General features: G+C 39.9%; 1 protein-coding gene across 1 annotated transcript in view; it reads right to left on the bottom strand.

Moving 5' to 3' along the window:
* Window positions 1-20,394, bottom strand: part of LOC139992050 (uncharacterized) — a 103,816-nt gene that overhangs the window by 23,035 nt on the left and 60,387 nt on the right. The window lies entirely within an intron of this gene.

The raw sequence follows: 20,394 nt of genomic DNA, 5'->3' as shown, positions 1-20,394 counted from the left end.
ACCGTTATTTTAAGCAAAAATATTCCCAAGTTTCCAGGAATTTCCAACGTGGAGGAAACGCTCCGTCGGGAATCCACGAAACTTCCGACTTCCTGCGTTAACAATCGGAACACAACCACTGTTCAACTTCTAAATTACTACTGGATTGCCATTTTATCTTTATCACGATGAAATTCATATCTTTTGGTGTCGTACGTCTCGAATAAAAGAATCTGTCAATTTCTTTTCCATAGAGAAAACTCTTTGCAAAATCATCTAAATTCTAATTCTCTTGACTCCTATTACTATCTTCCATCTTGTATAACCATTTTATCTTTATCATGAAATTCATATCTTTCGGTGTCGTACGTCTCGAATATAAGAATCTGTTAATTTCTTTTCCATAGAGAAAACTCTTTGCAAACTCATCTAAATTCTAATTCTCTTGACTCCTATTACTATCTTCCATCTTGTATAACCATTTTATCTTTATCATGAAATTCATATCTTTCGATGTCGTACGTCTCGAATAAAAGAATCTGTTAATTTCTTTTCCACAAAGAAAACTCTTTGCAAAATCGTCTGAATTCTAATTCTCTTGACTCCTACTATTATCTTTCATCTTGTATAACTATTTTATCTTTATCATGAAATTCATATCTTTCGATGTCGTACGTCTCGAATAAAAGAATCTGTTAATTTCTTTTCCACAAAGAAAACTCTTTGCAAAATCGTCTGAATTCTAATTCTCTTGACTCCTACTATTATCTTTCATCTTGTATAACCATTTTATTTTTATCATGAAATTCATATCTTTCGGTGTCGTACGTCTTGAATAAAAGAATCTGTCAATTTCTTTTCCATAAAGAAAACTCTTTGCAAAATCATCTAAATTCTAATTCTCTTGACTCCTATTACTATCTTCCATCTTGTATAACTATTTTATCTTTATCATGAAATTCATATCTTTCGGTGTCGTACGTCTCGAATAAAAGATTCTGTTAATTTCTTTTCCATAGAGAAAACTCTTTGCAAAATCATCTAAATTCTAATTCTCTTGACTCCTATTATTATCTTCCATCTTGTATAATCTAACTTCCGATTCCAACAAATTAAGGAATTTTAAAAGAGAAGAGGAAGAGTGTTGCCGTATAGAGAGGACGCGTTTCATCGAATTTTCGCACGATCTTGGAACTCTCGTCTGAAACGCGTCGCATTGAAACTCGACGAACGATCCGTATGCTTTCGTGTACTTGAACCGTGTCGTTAATAATTATTTTTACGCCAGGATCGGGTAAAAATTGATTTTCTCGTGTTAATTGAACGCGAAACGGGCCGTCTGACTCGTACAAGCGCTTATTAAAGCGCAATGGCTTAAAATTCACACCGTGTTACGTTTATTTTCGATACGGTTGCTCGCGTGAAACTCCAGTCTGCTCATAATCCACCAGTTTCTCGTCCGTGAAATTCTATCGGGATGGAGTTCCAATGAGACTTGATCCAACCGATAATTAAGTAACAGGTTAACTCGATTTTATTCGTTTTGGAAAGATGCAAATTGTTAAAAGACACAGACGAGAGTTAAGAAATCAATACTTAAAGACCGTCACAGGTGAAATTTCATCGCACGTAGATTTCAGTCGTAATATAATCAAAATACACGACGCGCTAGATCCACATTGTTCGCGAGAATTAGACCAGCCTATTTGCTCGGGGGATGGAACGTTTCTAATTTTGCGGTCCTGTAATGTTGGCTGGCGTATTTATTATGTTGGTCAACAGCGGTGCGCTTGGTTCCTTGCTGTGGAAGGAACGCAATTATAGCGACAGGGAAAAGGCTGTCGAGGATGAAATGCATTATTCATTTCATCGAGTGACTGCAGAATGGCTTAATCGAAGTTTTACTTAGAAAGAAGAAGAAAAAGGGGAGGATTTTTGCTCGTACGCAGTGGAGAGTATAATTAACTTATTTTCAGTGTATTTGTAACCGTGCAAGTATTCTAGTAATCTCATCGGAGAGCTTTTTAGGCTTTTTTTATACGATGGCGTGATTCAAAGTGATTTATTTGCATCGCAGTTGGAACGGTTAATAGCAGTTTCGTTTTACAAGAATAATCGTTCGTATAAAACCGGCAGCTTGGGACCAAACAATTTGCCACGGGAAATAAATTCTGCCTGGTTTGTTTCGGTGTGTCGGTGTAATCAATTTTGCATCGTTTGGATTCACTTTTACCTCTTCCTGGTTTACTTTGGAAAATAAATTAGCAACGTTTTTCTGTTGCTCTTCGCTGGAAACTTTCGCGCTCTTTGGATTTCAACGTATAGAAAATATTAATAGAACGAGTTCGCGTTCGCGAGACGGTGAAATACTTAAGGTACGGGGAACGAATTTTAAACTCGAGGGCAAAGACACCGTTTAATCGATTTCCTCTTTAACGCGCTGTTCGAAACGTTTTAACCATCCCATCGCGATAGAGGTGCAACAACGACCTTCGTAATCTCGTTGATCGCCGTGCAACGACTTTCAACAAATTCTTTAGCGATATAAGATTACCTGACAACTATTCGTTTTATGGTCATTAAGGGAAGCGATAGTCGTTGTATTTTCGGAGACGCGTTCGCGAGGAGGCGCGTCAACGGGAGTCGTAAATTCCCGTTACGATTGTATCAATCGACACCACGAGCAGGTCGATCCCCGTATTTCTTTTGGGATAATAGGGGTAGTTCAGATGGAATAAAACTGTAGTCTACAGTTTTATTAATGTGTATATTTATTTTAATTTTATAATGATACACATTCTCACACACAAGCGAAGTCGGTGAATCTGATTACTAAGAACGTAGAGTCAATATGATCGTCCGATTGTCGTACGAACAGTTGACTGTCGCGAGAGCTTGAAGAGCCAAAGGAACTCTACGTCCCGTAATTTTAGTGCAGACCGATTGACCCATCTATATACGTTAGCCATTAAACTATCGTTAGAGTATATGGTGGGTCCTTGGGTCTGTAGAATGTCAGAATAACGGTATGAGGGCCGTTGACAGTCAGGTAACAAGGGCTGACTTGTTGGCCGCTTCATACGGCGTAACAGTCGTTAAAGTCTAACTTTTGGAAACTTTTTGAAAAATTAATTGACAAGAATAGAGGCACGTTCGATAATTTTTCCGCTATACATGTACATGTACGTTAAAGTGTAATGCAACATTGGAGATCGAAGTACCGAGCGTATTTCGAGAGTAATCGCGTGGAAATGATTCTGGAATTTATTTCGATACAATTGTCTTCGATACGACTCTCGTTTTACATTCGATTCGAAGGTCGGACAGTTATTTGCTGGGAAATTATAAGCCCGGTGCTTGTTTTTCCTCATGTTCCTAGCACGTTCTACCTGGTAGTTATTTGTATTTTATCCGATTTAACCTTCGAGTACGACTCTGCGACGATACGCGATCGATTTGTCTAACGCATGCACCAGATGTTCGCCTCCTGCAGTTTTACATTTTCCTATTCGTCCGCCCGTCCAGGATAACGTTACGAAAAATCGATAAGCGAGCTTTGCAGTCGAGATGCAGATACTCGTGCCAACGGCGAAGAAGAAGCCGTAGTTACGATCTGCACGAAACGACATATCGATGTATCGGTAAGAAACAGGAATTTTTTAACAAGCATCGATAAAGTTGAGATAATAACTCGATACAGAATTTTTCTATATCAAATTGATCCTTTTGGAAGCACTGAAACTACAATATCTGGTTAGAATTCTTTCAATTATCGAGTCGGTTCATACTTTGATCGATATTTACATCTACTCCTTAGCTTTCCCTGTTATCGTATTCTTATTTCTGATATAAAATGAACGTGAATATCGTAATGGCTCATAATCTATTATTCTAATCCGATATATTCTATTATTTATGTTTTAAATCGCTCGATCGTAGCGTACATTTTTACTGCCACGCAACAAAGAAATATTATCATCATTCGTTCCTCGTTAAAATTCTTGGTCTATCAGGTTTACTTTCGTTATATTCGCTATCGTATTTTCGTATACTTGATATCTGTGAAACTTTCTTTCGCTTTATAAGCAAATAACAGATATTTTTCCTTTTATATTATTTTATCTAATTATGCACGATCTATTTCGTTGCAATAGAACAAAATATAAAACAAAGAATGTTGTGCATCTATTATTTTCTTACGAAACGAAAGAAACTTTCGGGACAGTCCAACGCGTACATTGCTGCAAACAGTTGAAGTAGCGAAATTTGCCTGCGATTTATTCTATCGCTATCAAACGTCAGAACAAAATATAAAACAAAAAATGTTGTGCATCTATTATTTTCTTACGAAACGAAAGAAATTTTCGGGACAATCCAACGCGTACATTGCTACAAACAGTTGAAGTAGCGAAATTTGCCTGCGATTTATTCTATCGCTATCAAACGTCAGAACAAAATATAGAACAAAGAATGTTGTGCATCTATTATTTCCTTACGAAACGAAAGAAATTTTCGGGACAATCCAACGCGTACATTGCTACAAACAGTTGAAGTAGCGAAATTTGCCTGCGATTTATTCTATCGGTATCAAACGTCTCTAGAAACCGGAAGTATCCGCAATTTCGTTTCCGCTCGCAATATTTCCGGGTCGTATCGCGACGCATCGTATTTCCGTCCTTTCCATATATTATAGCGTTGCGCGCGTCGTCCACGAGGATAAAGCGATTGGAAATCGATGAACGAAGCACGAATCTCGTCGAAGCTTTCGAAGGCACGATCTTCCATGGTATTGTAAATCAACGTGGCACGGCCGAAAGTGGCGGCTCGTTGCGATATGCAGCTCGGCCAATTTTTCCCCTCGAGCGCGCACCAACACGACCAACAACCACTTTTTTGACAAGCAACGTTGGGCACGTAACGGGTTTAGCCTGAATTTATAATTTCGTGCGGTCGATCCGCATTCATTGCTCCCTGCGAGGTATCCAATTTAAAGAAACGAAGAAACGAAGAACAAGAAGATCGTGTCGAACGCATTTAAGTTTCTTGAGACGATAGCAAATTAGAAAAATACTTGTAAATAGACCGTGGATTTTGATGTATTTATAGAAAATATTTAGCAGCAGATAGAAAACTATGTAAAATATCCAATATATTGTGTTGGCAACTAAGTGATTGCGAATTTTGTCAATACCATCTAATGATAAAATCCGCAATCGCTTAGTTGCCAATCCAATAGTAGATTCTCGTTACGATATTTAATAATTTTCCATCTAAGTTCCATTTTTTCAATTACGTTCATAAAGACATGAATTCGCATAAATATTCGTAGTGTACTTGTGAGTAAGCTTATTCGGATAATCGAGGGTCTACAATTTCCCGAACGAAACTCATATTTCTGTAGTCGAGAATAATCAATACCGTGATTATCTGGTCGGAAGTTATGCATTAAAATTAGATAGTATGCGTGAGGGGTCGATTGCGTTTGCGTGATTCTGTAGAAATGCTTGAAACGTAATTTCGTAATTAGCGTAATTACTTTTTAGGAGTACGTTCTCTCTTCTTTTTTTTATTTCTGTTTCTAACGAACGATTACAGGTGAAAGTTGAGAAAGCTGAGAAGCATATAGCACGTTGTTTCCTGGAGAGGATTCATAGCGAAAGCTGTCCGTCGTAAAATTACAGAAGCTCGGAGTTTTTGAAAATTTTATGACGCCACGGGAGCTCCGGAAGCCTGGCCGCGTAACGTAATTACGAAATTCGGGTCGAGCTTGAATATCGCTGAAATATTTATTACACGCTGTGATTCCGGTAATCAGATACTGAAAACTTGCTATAATTTAGCGTGCAAACTATTTCGTTCCCGAAGTTCCTCGACGAAATAACGAGCGAATAATGCTTCCGCGAGAACAAAATTTTCGCTGATACGAAAAACCTGTCAAAAAATTTCTCACCTCTTTCCTTTCTGTTGAAGCGATCGACACTTCTAGGAAAGCTCTATATCTGGTCTTCGGCTTTCTCAAGCGCCGAGATCATCGATAGCGCATAGACAAAAGAATGCGTCGACGACAGACCATAAGCGACACACGTGCGACGTTGGCTTCAGCGTTCTTTTAGTCTCAGGGTAACATTGCGTGCGGATCTGGACCAGCTTACAATGTATTCCACACTTTGTACTTTACATTCGCAATAAATATATACTTACAATACCTTACAATTTACCCACGCGTTTCTTTAATTCCACAAACATCGAATAACCTTAACACTTTCTTTTCTCTGTCGTTCGATAACGCTCGAAAGAATTGTTAATCGAAGGAGAGAAGTTTATCGTAACGAGAAAAATTCTAGTTTCTGGTTCGCTCGAAATAAAAATCATACGTTTACAGTCATATTCGTACGACTGGCAGGAGATCCAGGCCACGTTCGTCCATTTTACTCCGCTGCTTTCGAATAATCCGGAATCTTTTCCAGGTTTTACGATACGATCAAGGAGATTTCTTTGCGGCTCGGTATAGCAGCTGCGGGAATAGGAAACAATCGATGAAAATCCTTAGATATCGATGGAAAGGGGAAACTCGAGTCTGTCGACTATTATTTTTAAAAAATGAACCCGTTCGTAGACGATGTTTGAAGAAATCAGCTCGTAAATCCGATTGCCTTCGATGACGAGAAAAATAATCTCCAAGGCGATGCAAAATCGTAGAACCATTGCCGATTGATAATAATTTTAAACGAAATAACATTATGGAATATCGTAAAAATTATAATTTAGCAAATTTTTCCAACTCGTAATCGTCAAAGATCGACAACGTTTCGTTTCCCCTAAACGACGTATCACTTTAAACGACGATTCAATCTATAAAATTGAAAGGATCGGAAGTAGGAGTTGTTCGTTTTGCCAATAAGAAACGAGGCGTGGTGTATACGCTTCGTTTCGTGGCATCTGTTCGAGTCCTCCGCGACGTCTTACCAGCGACGAGGATCTTCCACTTCGGTATCTACGTCTCGAGCACTATCTGTCTTTGCATCGAGGTTATTCTCGGCACGACGTTGTCCTAGACATCCGAACAACCGTTCAAACCTTCCGCTTCACGGTTTTTCTCGCTCTACGTTCCTCTTTGCACGACAGAAAAAACATCTTGTTACGCTTCGTAACTCGAGAGAGGCCACCTTCCAAGTGGAACAAGGAACACGCCTCCGCTCACTTCGTAGTTATTACTGTTCTCTTATTTACACTGTCCTACGAGCTCCCTTTTCGTCGCGAGAATTGATAGCCAGAAAAACGACATCCAGACGTTCCGCCGTTCTGAATGTTTTACAGCGCTTCCGTTTTTTTTTTTTCACGCTATGAATAAGAGAAACGAGGGCAACAAGTTGGCGAAGAGAACTCCAAGCCTCTCAGGGTCTTTCCGAGGATTTAAGAAGTTAAGTTTTATTCTAGGAGAATACCGCTGGTGTAAAATGCTGCTTGTTTACGTAGGTGAAAATAAGAGGCAGAGAACAGCACGTCGGTTATTCCATATACACTAGATCGCGATTTTAAATTCGCCCTAGAAACGTGTTTCCTCGTATTTCTCTTTTCTTGCGGATCACTTGCCGCAGCTATCGTTTTATAGCGGCAATATGTTATTACGCATTCTTGCTCGTTTTCTCGCCAACTTATATTTCTGAATTGGCTGCGCTCGATCTGGTAATGTCGGAAGACACTGCTAGGAGGAGGTTGAGTTAGGATTTTACTCGCCAACCTAAAATTAATTTTGCGTAGGTTAAATTTCGATTACGATTCGACTCATCCACGCCGTATCAACTCTTGCACTCGATCTATGTACGTAAGGGATCTTCGAATTTCATAGAAACTTGAAAAGTTGCAGAGAGTGAATTGTCAGGAAAATACAACCGTCGCAAAGATTTAATTTCGAAGCAACTTAATTCACGAAAGAAAGGGGCATCCGAAAGAATACACAGAAAGGTCTAGTGTACTTTAGTTGTTATCGAGCAACGGGTATCTCGTAGCTACAGGAACGTGCCGAGCTGCTATGAACCGATCTCGGACACGGGACAACCCGATAAGCATCGTTAACGTCGTTATTCGTAGTTGGCGGGCCTCGAACGGCTAATTAACTTTGCCGGACGGCGAGACTCGCTTTGTTCGTTGTTCGTAACACCGATGGCCCAACTTGAAAGACAGCTCCAGCGTGTAAATTGCACTGCCAATTAATATGCCGAGCTGCACACACGAAGGTGGCTCGCTTTAAAACCGATATACTCGTCGCACCACCTCCGTTCAGGCTTCTACCCTTGCAGTTTCGTCTCATCTTCTATCGGCGATTACTTTTTTACTTTTGTTTTTTGCCATAGAGATCGAGCAACTTTCGAGCACGTCGTTGAAAAAGTCAGAGGTCAAAGCCTGATAGATAGAACACTGGTGGTTCTTTGACGCGCATCGATGATAGTTCTCTCAATTCTCAGTCCTAATTACAGTTAGTTCTTGGTAGTGTAACAATTTCTGTCGTGAACGACGTAAATCGTATAAAAGCAAGATTTTTAAAGACAGGAAGATATCTCTGATACGTTATGAATTGCAATATATCAGTGTTACGTCTGGCGACACTCTACCTAGACCAGGCTGCACACCGCGGGCAAGATGACAACCAGATGTCTACACATCCATACTGCGTGCCCTCAATAGCCTTAAGGACCTACCATAAATCTCGGGAATTTTCTAGCTAAGGTCCTTCAGGCCGAACAAAAAGTTTATTGTTTACTACGAGAAGACACGGGAAAGTTAGCTTTTCTCACCTATGATGCGTCCCACTAGCAGCTTTCTATCGAGGGCGGCCAAGACCCTTCCTAGTCCACCAACCTTCTTATTATCCAATCAGAAGCAACGTCTACTGCTCTCACTTTCCTAATCGAAATTGTCATCAACAAATCCGATGGTCCCGTGCGTTAGACGCACCCATCTCTAGCTTTCCTCCGACACAGCATCGTCACTAGATTTCACTTATTCTTCATCATTAGAAGAGTCAACATATCTTTATCAGGATTCTACCCTTAGATCAATCACCTACTTAACTTGTACATACGAACCAGCGTAACTATCCACTTTACAAAGTTGTTGGAATAAACATTAATTTATACGTGTTAATTTAGTGTAAACTCAATTGAACCACCCCCTATTATCCTAACAATAATAAGGGGATCGATCAGTTCGTGGCGTCGATTATCTAATCGTAACGGGAATTTTGCGACTCCCGTTGACGTGCTTTCTCGCGATCGCGTCTCTCCGCTAATGGTCGATTAAACAATCAGTAAATTTGGAACTTTCCGATGAAGTTAACTCAATTTAGACAACTAAACACGAAGTCGTTGTTGCTCCTCTGCACGCAACAAGAAGTTGGAGCTTAAATACGGATTGATGTTTGCGATTGGTTTTTTGGTATGGAACGAGCGTTCAGGAGACGCGAATGAGGAAAATTCATGGAGCAGAGGGAGAACAGGAACGAGCGCCGATCGAACCGCTTGCTCGAACGATGGATTGGACAGCACTTTTGATAGAATTCAAAACGTTCAATCGTCGATGGCATTCGTGGGTCGCTTGTTCGTTTCGTGCCTTCAGTCGACGCTCCATTGTTTTCGCAAATATTTATTTTCGTCACGTTTTCGTTGCTGCGATTTCGTCCGAACAATGCGCCACACTGTTTTATGTTTTGCGCGTCGAAACTATTAACGATACCTTGGGAATGCTTCGAGCGGAGAAGAGCAACGGACCTTTATTATTTTTCTCCCTTTTATTTCGAAGACTATACAGGGAGAGAAACTCGTCAAGTCTATTTTTGTCCACTTGGTTTCTGATATCACAAAGGAACGATGCTTTATTATTGCGTTGTCGAAAATGGAAAGTAATCTTTGATGTATTTTTCAAAAATGTCAAAGCTCTTAAGAGTGTCTTTTTAATAGCAACTCTTTAAATTAATTAATTAATTATTATTAATTTAAATTTTGAGTAATTTTAATATTAGAAATACGTTATACCATTATTTGCAGAACGACGTCAAGCTGAGAATTACGCTAATGTAGTCTGGTCTGGACCATCCAAGATTCTCTTCGTAGCCTTTGGGTGATTTTGAACCAGACTAATAACTCGTCGTGGGACGCCTTGGGAAATTGCAAGGACATCGTAGCATGCGAGCAGCTTAATTTTAATTAATCATAAAGTAGACATACATACGTAGGCTGTAATCTACGATTTATGGTATCTTCGTAATTATATAATCTTCGTAAGATCTCTATGTAACCGTCGTGCGAGAGATAGATGGTGCGTAGTATATCTTTACTTTTAAGTTTTGCGTTATTATATTATTAGCATCCGCCGTGGAATGCCGCGTGTTATGAAATATCGAGGAACGTATGCGTTTTAGTTTTCATTAATTTTAAAATAAATTTATCTAGGCCAAGTGGATCGCGCGTGCTTTTTCTACGAAGATACGTCGTCTGAGAGCGAGAAGTTAAAAGCTTCTTTATCAAATCTTTTTAAATATTAAATTATCAAATAGGCCAGTTGAACGGTACAAAGGCTGTCGGTAGAGCTGCGAGCTACTGTACTTCAGTTTGAGCAGGTTTTAGCGCTAAGATCTAGATTAAGTTAATTTTAAACCTCGTTATAGGACAGCTGGGACGACGAGGCACTTATTCCTTGTTTTAGATCTTATCGTTAGTTTCAGATCATAGTTTTAACGCTTCATTTTAAGTGTCAGTCCTAAGTTGCTTTATTACTTAGTTAATTCTAATTTTAAGCCGTTTGTTTGAAGCCTTAGTCTTAGCATATTGAGGAAGATCAAGTACTTGATTGGTAAACGTATCTATCCACAGCAGTAAGATTTTGATGATCTTTCGCTCTTTTCCTTGATATTTAGCGTTTCACACTGGACGTGAGTAGTCTGTTTGGGTTATCGATAATTATACTTGATAATATATTTTTTTTGTACTTCTATTCTTCTATACTTGAACTTCTTCTATACTTCTATACTTGAATTTTATACTTGATAATACATAACTGACAATTAATTTGAAAATAAAAAGAGGAAGATTGCGGTTGAAAAATTCACGTTCTTATGTTTCAGATACATGAAATTACAATTTTGTTTGAAACTAATTAAACCAATCATTTATTCTACGTATTAACTTTGATTTTGATATCGCGTAATGTCTCCTGAAAATTTATTTATTATTTATTTATTATTAAAATTTCTTTCTTTATTTATTATTGTAAAAAAGAATTATGTGCTTCGTTGCGATTATAGGATATCCTGTTCTATGTTCCATTTACAATTTCATACAAGATTTTAATTTTAATTTAAACCGATACTACACCGAATCCATAAGGTCGCAGGCGATAGGAAAATGGTATGGGGTGTCAGATGAGCCCCAAAACCTGGCACTCGAAAAAGCATTGAATGTCACGTCTACTCCTGTAGCTCGTTTGTAACAGAACACTGGTATTTGCAACGTCGATAATTGTTCGTGAAAATGACGACGAAACCTGATGGAAAAGCTACTGAAAGGTGGTCAGGAGGGCAGAACAGAGGGAAACGGGGTCGAAATGCGGTTCGCTTGGCCTGCAGAATCTCGTTCGCGGTGTTCTTTCCTGTGTTCGCCGTGGGCTATTCTCTTTGAGTTGCGGAGAAGGAAGCGGCGAGCTTTCAAAGCTATCCGCGAGAATAGACGGAGATCGTAGCAGCCGGAATTATAATAAATAAGTCCGTGAGGACGACCCTGGTCGTCTTTGAAAACGACTTCAGAAATACTCGTGTTCATCCACCTACCAAATGAATATTCCCATTTCGACGGTATTCCACTAGACGATTGCTCCGTTTCACGTTTGCGATCTTCTTAGAATTCTGCATCGTATAGCCACTAGACACGGTCGAGTCTCCGTTTCCTTTTTCCCCGCTCGTCTTCTTTCGTACGTGGAGAATTTCACTTCTACGCCCCTCTCGCGATTATTTTCTCGCTTGCACACAGTTTCTCGAATATTTGCGCGCATGAAAAGTTAGTATTAATCGGGTTAAAGCAGACAGAATTTATTAATATAGATATCTGGAAATATAAACGAAGCGAGAAACGGTTCGTTCATTTATGGAAACAATTTTTCAATACAGAGAAGAAACTTTTTTCTTTTCTTTTCGAGAGAGACGAACGCCAATTTAATTCGCCGTGTTCTTCCCCCCCTCCTTTTTTTTTAGACGATGAGATTGATAAATGAATATAATAAAGCGGCGTTGACTAATTTGCCTTCTGACAGTTTAATCGCGGAGATGTAACCGATATTTTGTATTTATTAATGCGATTAACTCTAAACAAATGAATTATAAGGTTTCGTCCGACGAGATCGTTGAATTTTATGTTGAAATTAAAGCGTTATTATTAGCGAGATCAGGAGTACGGAATAATTAACGCACACACGAGAGCCATTTTCAGAGGGATCGGTATTAATCGTCCGGTCGAGTATTTCGCGTTAATATACCGAGGTCACGAGGTCTTTCGTGTCACGGTGGAAAAAAAAGGGAGGAGAAAAAAGATAAAAAAAAATGAACGAAGAGAAGATTTCGTTTGAGGACGATACGAAAAAAGGGAAGGAGATTATTTATTAAAGCGTGACCTCGGTTGGTCGGTTTGGGTCAGAGGATTTTTTTGGTGAGGAACCTTTTAATAAGCTGCAGCGTGTTATAGTTAACGACACAGTCAACCAGAAGGAGATTGCATATAATGCAACAGCTTTCGCCCGATAATATTTGAAGAATTCAGAGGAGAAACGATACGAGTGGAAAAAGACCCGTAATTTGAAGAAACCGTGATTAAAATTGAACTTTAACGAGGCATTCAGATGTACAGAAACGTAAAATAAAATATTTAAAACGAAGCATTTTCTGCAATATTTAGCAAGCGAATCAAACCTTCGTTTTTTCAACTGTGTTTATAAAAATACGAATTTGCATAAGCATTTACAGTCTACACGCTACTGTACGTATTCCTGGGATATCTTTAAATCACCGATAATCATTTCATCGACACGATTTCACCGGCACCGAACTCGTCGACAATGTTTTATCACCATCAATCGTTTCACCTACGTCGTCTTTTGCCGACGATCGTTATACTTACCGCCATACGTTATCGTTGATTATGCATTGTGCACCTGTGCCTGTACATTCGTTCCCACGCACAAAAAAATAAACAAGTATAACAACTGTTGGTAAAGGACGATATCGGTGAAATGATGAATCGTCGATGATTTAAAAATGGTTTGAAAATGTCCAACAAAATCCAAAAAATAGACGAATACGGATCTTACGTATCGTTTGCCGTATTTATTTCGTCTTCTCGCCTCTTCTCGATTCTGATCGTTCAACAATTTTTTGCTCGTTCGTAAAGTTACGTTTAAGTTCTTTACGCCGATGATTTGAATAGTAAGGTTAAGGTAGAAAGAAGCTGGTTTACGTTTCGTCGAGCGATTATTAAAACACACCCACGCATTATCAAGGACACATTGTGGCGAGGGTTTACCTTCGTGGAAGCGTAATTAATGTCGTAATTAAACGAATACTTAAGGGGAATCCCGCCTCGAAATTTAAGCGAGGTCACGTCGACGAATGGCCGTAGTTTATCGGATGAAAAATTCACAGAGGAAAATCTATTTTACGGTTTTTATTGCGTATCGCCTGCACTTTACTGGCTTCGTTCTAGACGACTCGTACGTACATATGCGTATGGTATACACGGTGTACCTATTAGTCATAGACGCTACAGGGATTAACCGAGTGATAATACAATTAACGCGACGTGCAATTAGGTAGATCCACGAGTTAAGCTGTAATTCAGTTAATGCAAGAATGGTGAATTATCGTGTAAACTAATTTACGACAGCAAACGTGCGAAATGGAAAACGCAGATGCATTGTGAACGCAGGAATATTGTGACAATGAAATACATTTGGTTTATTCGCGTATAGATAAATTGCAAATATCGCTGGTCCAAGTAAATTGCGTAGTTTTACATGTAGAGAGACCAAAAGTTATCTTTAAACTAGACGATAGAGCTTTACATTTGCCGGATTAAACGAGGGTTGAAAGCCGGACAATGTCTGGTGCTAGTCGAGAAAACTTTTTGTAATTTAGCGTTGCCGGAGCGGACGTTCGTACCAGTGGACTCGTTAACTTCCGCAATTAAGAAATATGTATGTCGCCCGAGCATTTGCGTTAAACAACCGGAACATTTACGTAAAGCGGAAATCTCGCGGGTGTCCGTGATTTTTCTCCGCCACTTTTCTCCACCTCTAACCTTTGCTCCTTTTCCTAAATACCTTAGAACCGAAATCCATCTCCAACAAGATTTCAATTTTTCCAAGTTTCGATCGAAATCCTGCACAACCTAAATCGCACGAGTTCCAAAACACCTCTTTCCCGTGAATTCTTTCCATTTGTTCGCGAATTTATTTACTCGCCAACGCGTTCACTGTTACTGTCCGAGTTGTGTTTAAAAGCGAAAGGGAAGAAGGTCGGAGATAAAAGTGGAAGGAAAACTTTGAATTCAATGGAAAAGAAATTTGACACGTTCCTGAACAAGAGAAGACATTATCTCGGAGCAGCGAATTGCGCGCGAATTATGACGCGTATTGCAGGCGAATCTATTTAACCGCTTCTGTTGCTCGTAACAGGGTGATGCCTGTTTAAGAAGCGAAACACGCCGCGAGTACTTCGGACGTAAAAACACGTTCCTCCGCATTGACGTAACGTTCAACCCCTTTATTCTCGTCGTCCTCCGTTCCGAAGCGAAATACGCCGCGTGAAAAACAGTTTACCCCTTTTTTTTCTGTAGCAACTATTATAGCAACGTTTGCGCGAATATTTCCAGCCATATCATCGACGATGATGAAATATTCTTCTCGTACGTCTTTGAGCTTGATTGGCTGGCTTGTTCAGCAACTTCGTGCTACCTTTTATGGTCGGTATATTCTGTCGTGTATTTCGTAGATTTTGAATTTATTTTCAACCTTGTATACCCTTGCATAATTATATTTATCAAAACTGTATGTACGTTCGTCGTTTCATAACGATAGAAGAAAAACGAAGCTGAAGCTTCGTAGCTTAGTAGCTTGAAAGACCGTGACGATCCTGCCGCGGGATATTTAATTAATTTAGCCTTTTGTTCTTTTCTTAAGGGGACTACCTTGGCGACTTTGCGGCGCAAGTTGAAACGGGACCAGATGCACACAACAAGTCCCTCGAGATGTCTGGAAAGAGGGATCGAGTATTCGGGAGAATGGTGGCATAGCGCGATGAGAGTAGGAGGACACGGAGAATTTCAAAGGGGAGGAAAATGTAGTAAAATAAACTAGCTGCAGGCGACACGGTTGAAATCGAACAGCGGACCCGCACGTAGGCTGCGCGGAGTAGATTGAAAGGAATTTAATTCACCAGTCCGTCTCTTCGGTACGGTTTGATCCTCTCACTTGCATCGATCCTCCCTTTTTCATTTCTCCACATTAAACTTTCAAAGGGTGATATTGATCGGGCTGCTTTCAGGGAGAATACCGTTTCGATAATAATAAGATCGCCGATGTTCGAATATCAAAAGGCTCGACGTTCCTTGCAATCGCGTTTGACGTTGTATTAGTTGAGTTTCAATCGTGTCAATTTTGAAAGTCTTTCATTGTTAAATTTTAATTAACTCCGTGAAGATTCGTTTGTACGTAGCGAAACTCAAACATACGTAACAGCTTCCGCTACAGTCTTTAAAACACCAAGTTTACACGTGAAAATCCATCGTGACAATCTGAAATTCTAAAAGTCAAAACGTCAGAATAGAAGCTCTACGAAGTGTGCTTCGACTTTCTTTCAGTCGCTAGCTGTTCCTTTTATCAACGATTTTTCTTTCCGTTGTAATCGTCCTGTTTTACCGTATGCGCGTTAAAAGATCCTTTGACGAGCAACTTTTCGAAAGGTTTCAATTTGATAGGAACGGCACGAAGGCGTTTCATTTTCCAATACCAACATACGCTGTGCGTGAGGTGGTTATAATGTACACGGTACGAGCGAACTGGCTGGCTGGCTTCTTTGAAACGAAGTCGAACGTGTACCGTCGTTCATTGAAAACAAGCTTCGCCTGGAAACTCGATAAGCAAAACTGTTCTTTTTTCCAACTGGCTCCCACGAAAATCTCCTACTTCGTTCGTACGTCAACGATGTATCCGTTGAAGGAGAACCGCAATGTTCGCTTGCATCGGAAAAAACTCGGGAACGTACTTCTTTTGTAGACCGACGTTTGATGGATGCTGTCGTTTGCTTTCCGTCAAACGCATCGCTTTTTACCCAGACGAAAGGCAAGCGATTTTTAATTGATATCTGATTGGATAAAAAGGAGAGGAAGAAACGGTAATGATATTTTCATCGACAGGTTGACGCGCGTCGGAGGAAGATTAACGCGCGAACCAAAGTATACAATGCAAAAAATTCGATCGTATCTGGTGGAAGATACCAAAAAAACAATTGCAGGATTTCTAGCTGAATGGTCGTCGCTCTTTCTCGCGCTGGTTTTACACGTCCGATGTAAAACATTTATTTCCAGGTGAAAGAAACGTAAACGTCTCGGACGTTTTGAAAGGAAGAACGAAAATACGAATCGTTCGTGTTTTCGTGAATTTTTTCTCTGTGAATAAACTCTGTCACGATCAGAATTCAACGCCAACAGTGAAAAACGGCGGAATTTGGCAGTTTCTTAAAAAACATGGTTTTAGAGTCTAAAATTTGAATATCAAAATTCCATAAATTTTATAGATTTATGTTCGTAGGATGATAAGTGCTACACGAAAATATTCCAGCGATCCAATAATTTTTTCACCAATGAAACAAAGCAAAAAGACGCGAATACGTGTGTATATCTTTTTGTGCAAACAAATGACCGTGTCGTTCGTTATGGCATTTACAATCGTTTTTGAGCGCGTGGCATCTATAATTTTGGAAATACTATATGTTACAGGCTTGCGGGATCTGTCGATATGCAAATTACACTCGGGAATCGTGTGTTTGCTGTTAATTCATTCGTTGTAATTTATTCATTATTCGATTTATTTGTGCCTCTATTCATTTCTCTTGTTTTTCTTTCTGCCTGGATCACTCGTCTCTCCAGGTCCAATATTTTTAACATGGTCTTTTCCACCAACTTTCTTTTTTACGAGGGAAACTATTTTATTCACTTGGCTATTTCAACACCGTGCGCGGACTTATTCCGAAATGGAGGTTCGATCGATATAACGCGTCATCGAACAAATTCGTTTATTCCGGCGAACTTGTTTCTTCTCCAGTTTCATCATACAGGGTGTGGTATATGCGTACCCAACAATAAACGAAACAGACATCGAGGAAAAACGTCACACCACGTTGTCTTTCTCAGGTTTTACGCTCTGCCTTCGTTATGGTCGAAGATTACGCTATGATTCAACCGTAGCGTCCGTGTCGAGGTATAAAATCTTCGAATCACCGTTTCGTAGAACACATGAAAACTCACAGAGAAGCGAGTAGCACGTGATGCACGATACCGATGCATGTACCCTTGACCCAGCCACTGGCACGTAAATCGAGGATGAAGCAACTCGTACGGAAGACGCGCGGAGTTCAGTTCGAGCGGACGTTAATGTCACCGCGTAATTTTTATGACCCTCTTTATGAACTGGAAAAATCAGCTGGAAAAGTCGATTTTTTTTTATCCCGAATGCAACCAACGAAGAAGATGACAGTGGAGAGTCTCTCGATTTCGAGTTTTCCTTCCAGTCTTCTACACAAATTACGTAAATCTTGGAGAAACTGAAGATCCTTTTACGTAACACCCGATCATTAAGAACGAGTTTGCCTTTCCACGAAGAATCTTTCGATTCGTTGATTTGCAAACATTTTCTCTGCGTAATATCGTTATTCCGTGTTTTTCTTTTTTAAACCATCGTACTGCGATATCTCGACGTCGTCCTTGCTAAAATACAGTAGCATCCTCTTTCCATCGACATTACGTGTTTTTATTCTCGACAGCTTGTTATTTATTTCTCTTTTTTTTATTAGAATTGTAGATGTTTAGGTATACGACTGCGTTGTATGTAAGAATATAAATAACGAGAATTTCCAGATCCTTTGCTGCGAGGATCCAACGTTTCTGCCACGAAGAAAACGCGATAACAACACGATAGTAAATGGGAGAAGTAATCGTGGGTGCTCAGGTGAAAAACGCATCGACCAATCTCAAAGTAATCGCGAGAGAAATTCCATCGGGTGATCGGTGACGATCTTTCCCAGAAGCCCTTGTTCAATCGTCCAACCGATTTACGACTGCGTCACGTTCGCCGTTTATTGGTTTTGAAAACAGCGAAACGAATCCTCCGTTTTGATGGAACTTGTCTTTTCCTTCCCTCTCCATCGTAATTACGATCGAACGAGAACCCAGCACGATCGACCTCATAATTCTTAAGAAATCTTCGATTCTCCCCACGAGATCCGAAGCAGGAGGCACTGCGTTTGAACTTTCAAACTCTATTTCAGTGCAGCGAAGCGGAACGAAACGTTCTTCGATGAATTTCCACAGAATCATGCTTTATATGAAAAATTACGTTTATGAAATGATAAATAAAGAACGGAAGAAAAAATACGAGCGACGATACTTAAAAACATAGGAGACAATCTCGTAGCCGTAACGTTAGGCTAACTTATACGTGTATTTCGCTATTTTTAAACGAAGACTCGTCGTTATTCGCGATTATTATGTTCGATGGATTTACTGGCAATGAGTGTTTTTAGGTGGCAAAATTTTTACGCATCGTAAAAGGATCGAAAGTGCTGGTGACCCAAGCGGATAGAGCCATAAGGCGCCACATTAGTTCACCTGACATCGCGAACGTAAAAACGTTGCTTTTAAACAAGCCAGTTGGCGATCTTCTGTTTCCTTAGAATGGCACTCATTACTTTTTCTAGAACCTTACAGGCCATCGTATACTACGGTAACGAGACATCAAGAGTCGCGGTTTTTTATCAACTTTTATCATCCCTTCGTTAACTCCAAAGATAGCACGCTCTCCGCCATCGTACTCGATGGAACGAGTGGGATAAAAATAAGAAGCGAGAAAGAAAATAGAGAAACAGGAGTAAAGTAAAAGGAAAGAGGATGGTGGTGTTATCGTTCGTTAGAAAAATGTTATTATCGCACGCGACGCGGTGGTTCACGACACGGTGACAACCTACGACATAATAAGGTTCCGCGCGCTACCTGGAAATCGATTCCTCCCCCTTCACGGATGAACGGCTTTTTACACGGCCACGTTCTTTACATCGTTCGCTTTGTAAGTTACGCATCGGCTACAAAATATGCTAATTAATTACGGTTTTAATTAAATTACGATCGCCGTTCAACGACCAACGTATCATTCGTCATCTGTAATTCGCGGAAATTTAATTAAACGTTTAACCATTCGCGAAGGCCGAGTTTTGCCCGACTTGTGCCTGGGTCACAGTTGCTTCCGTAGATGTTTTACCAGCATGCGTGTATTTCGCGGTTCCAACGAAGCTTCGCAGCTTCTGCGCCGTATGCAGTTATTAAATTGATGCTTTTTGATGTTAGCCGAAGGAAGACGCCGTTAACGAGATTTAGGATTTGGATGGAGCAACGGAGACTAATCTCTGTTAATTTGTAGCAGCGACTAGATTTTGCGACTGCAAAAGCGAAGTATATCAAATCCTACACACTTTTAGTCGTACGTTGCAGTAACTTAAGAAATATCCGTTAAGAAGTTCATAATGTAACAAGTACGATATCACCTTCTTCTATTCTTCTAGGTAGCTGTAAATTTGTTAACAATTCTGCAATAATATCTACGCAACCAAATTACCATCGTATCATAGTGGCAGATCTTAGAGAAAGCCTGACGTAGGAGCGTAAATTAGGTGAGAAGTCGCGAACTGTAAGCAGGGTTTAAGAAAGAAGGATGATGACAGGGACGAAAACGAAGACGAGAAATCCGTTTACACACTCACGATCTCAAAGGTTGTGTGTGTACTTGGAGGGTTACGCGAGGACGCAGCAAAGATCCTTGAAGCTAAAGAGACATCCAGGAACGAGAAACCGAAGATGTCTAGAAAGTCTCGAAGAAGTCTGAGAGGAGAAAGTTCGAGAAAACAACAGAAAAGCTATCTCTTAAAAAGCATGGTCGTTAAGACGCTGTATCGGTAGCGTAAATACCACGAAGCAAGAAGATCGCGTGATTGGAATTTATTTACAATCGTCATTGCGCAAGTAGAATAGATTATCGAAGACACGGAATGTTTGTCGATCATGAAGTTCGTTAATTGAACGTCAGTACGACCGAGTTTAAAAAAGTACAAAG

Source organism: Bombus fervidus, chromosome 11 (assembly GCF_041682495.2).
Source record: "Bombus fervidus isolate BK054 chromosome 11, iyBomFerv1, whole genome shotgun sequence".
NCBI lineage: Eukaryota > Metazoa > Arthropoda > Insecta > Hymenoptera > Apidae > Bombus > Bombus fervidus.
This window is presented reverse-complemented; position numbering and strand designations above follow the sequence as displayed.